The sequence below is a fragment of the Drosophila suzukii genome, chromosome 3 (assembly GCF_043229965.1).
Source record: "Drosophila suzukii chromosome 3, CBGP_Dsuzu_IsoJpt1.0, whole genome shotgun sequence".
Lineage (NCBI taxonomy): Eukaryota > Metazoa > Arthropoda > Insecta > Diptera > Drosophilidae > Drosophila > Drosophila suzukii.
The window spans coordinates 42250862-42254050 of record NC_092082.1 but is presented as its reverse complement, the minus strand read 5'-3'; positions in this window follow the sequence as shown (position 1 = coordinate 42254050).

The window sequence follows — 3189 nt, the reverse complement described above, 5'->3', positions numbered from 1 at the left end:
CATCTGATTTTTCGAAATACGTGGTGGCTCGATCGGATTTTAATGTTCTCAATAGTCATTGCTATTCTATGTATTTAAGTAGATGTAAATTGGAATTTTCAAATGATCCGAAGCAGTTTTATAACTTTGTCAATGCCAAGCGTAAGTCGTCAGCATTGCCTTCATCGGTACGTTTTAACTCAATGGAGGCATCGACGGATTCTGAAATTGCTGATTTATTTGCCGAGTTTTTCCAAACTACTTATAGTTCGGCTGCTTGGTCAAATTCTAACTACCCTAATCCCTTAAATAAGGCAAATTGTATCTTTACCCCTGAAATTACGGAAATTTCTCTCGTAAGAGACTTAGAAAAAACAACGCCAACTTATTCTCCCGGTCCTGATGGACTCCCCGGGTGTGTGCTTAAGTTTTGTGCGTCAACCATATGTAAACCGATTCTTAAACTTTTTAATCTGTCTATTTCATCGTCAGTTTTTCCTACTATCTGGAAGGACTCTTTTATCATTCCACTTCACAAAAAGGGTGCGAAGGCGGATGCCCAGAATTACAGAGGTATTTCTAAATTGTCGGCAATTCCTAAAGCATTTGAACGTATTATTACTTCTCATTTGCAACATTTATGTTCCTCGCTAATATCACCGTGTCAGCATGGTTTTGTTAAGCGAAGATCGACCACCACCAACCTTCTGGAATTGTCATCTATTGTAATAAATGGATTTAAGAATAAAATGCAGACTGACGTTATATACACTGATTTTAGTAAGGCCTTTGACTCTGTCAACCACTCTCTTCTCTTATTCAAATTAAATCAGCTTGGGTTTCCATGTAATCTATTAACTTGGATTTCAAGTTATTTGAATGGTAGGACTCAGAGGGTTATATTCAAGAACGCTGCCTCTAAACTGATCTATGTGACATCTGGAGTGCCTCAGGGTAGTCACTTGGGCCCTTTGCTGTTTACTTTGTTTATTAACGATCTTCCCTCTATCATAACACACTCTCGTGTACTAATGTATGCTGATGATGTTAAGCTTTGTTTATCACATAATGATATAGCGTCGGGTTTCAACTTACAGTCAGATATTGATTGTTTTCAGGGATGGTGTGAGTATAACCTTTTAAATTTGAACTGCCTTAAATGTAACGTTATGACTTTTCATAGGGGTACTCCTACTTTTGTTAGTTACTCTCTTCAAAATACGCCACTCGACCGTATATATTCAGTTAATGACTTAGGCGTTCTTCTGGACCCAAAACTTAAATTTGACTGCCACATAATGTCCACTGTCAGCAAGGCCATGAGTGTTCTTGGGTTTATAAAGCGTTGGTCAAAAGAATTTGATGACCCTTATACAACCAAATTATTATATACCTCCCTTGTCCGTCCTATTTTGGAATATTGTTCTTCGGTTTGGAGTCCACAATATCAAGTGCATATTGACCGTATTGAGTCGGTACAAAAAAAATTTCTTCTTTTTGCCCTTCGTAGTTTGAACTGGGATCAAAACATAAGGCTACCTTCCTATCAGAGTAGATTACTATTGCTTAATTTACCTACCCTTGCAAATCGTAGAACAATGCTTGGTACTATTTTTATGCAAAATCTTATAAGAGGTGATATTGATTCTGTAGAACTTGTAAACCGCCTAACTTTCAATGTTCCTGTTAGACTAACACGAAATTATTATCCCCTAAATTTGCCACGATGTACATCTAATTTTTGTCTGCACGAGCCCTTTCGCGTTCTATGTAATAATTATAACAACCTTTATCATTTAATTTGCACTTCAACTTCTATCCCGGTATTAAAAACTAATATTTTAACTCATTTGCTTCATTCTTAGATGCTTCTTTAATTTTCATTTGTGTCCCGTCTCTATTTGTTTTTTGTATCTTCCTCGCGAACTCGTATTTTTTGCCCAAATTGATAAAAGGGCCCCGCGCGTAACAAGCACGTGCTTGGTGTCGTTGGGCCACTTGTTTGTACTGCTCGTAGTGCATCAACGTCCATCATATAATCATTTTCATTCTTTTTTCTAGATTATAGTATTTATTCATAATGTTGAGTGCCTCCCTTTTGTAATCCGAAATTCGATGGCATACACAAGTATCAACTCCCTCAGTGGCTGCATCATTGCTCCACACGCAGGTGTCCATATGATTTCCATGAATTGATGTTTTCATGTTACCTCGTTCACATTCAAAGAGTTTGGATTGTATGAACTGGAGCCGTACATAGTGTGCATTAAACAGAATTCCGTCAAATACATTCAGAAAGTTATTTATTTTAACTGAATGCATGTTGTCTATCTAAGTCAACAATCTCGTCTTACCCTTTTAAATATGCTTACACAATTTATAAGAAAATTTTATAGAGGTTTTCATCTTCTTCTTTTACCCAAAAATATGCATTCTCGAAATTCAACAAATGAAAATCTTTGATTTTTCCTCTTCTTTTACCCAAAAATGTGCATTCTCGAAATTCAACAAATGAAAATCTTTGTTTTTTCCCAAACTCGAAATGATTTTTTCCAAACTGTCCCCTATTGGCTACCTGAGTATGATGGTGTGTATAAAAAATGACCTTTCCTTTCCCACCTGCAGCAAAGTATGTGCGACCTCTTCTAACCAACATTCTCCTTAATTCTATGATTTTGTGTCTCCTTTATCGATTTGATGGTGTCCGATTGGTTACACATGTATCAAATATTTTTCAAAATCAATACTTCTCATCTCTTCTAACCAATGAATAGTCGATATAACCTACTAGAATTACCTTAGTTTTTGAATTTAAAAAAATCTTAAGTATGCACCTCTCATCTTCAATATTATCGTACACGCCCACTTCAAACACTATAAATGATCGAGGACAATAGTTAGTCTACCAAAAATAGTCTTGAAGTGGGATACTCTGCTACGTCAAGCACAACTTGAGTAAAAGTGAAAAAAGTGATTGTGAAAAAAGAATTTTACCAAAACGAATAAAATAAAAATGAATAACCAAAATCAGTTTTGTCAATCCTGCAAGTGTTTCTTGCTAAAGAATAAGTGGGCAAATCATGTCCGTTCGGAGTTGCATAAGCGAAATGCAATTCAACCCCTTGACGGAAGAGTCAAAAAAATTTCTGAGGGATTCAAGGGAAGAATACTACATTACATGTATGTAAACGATGGATCGGACTTGATCTT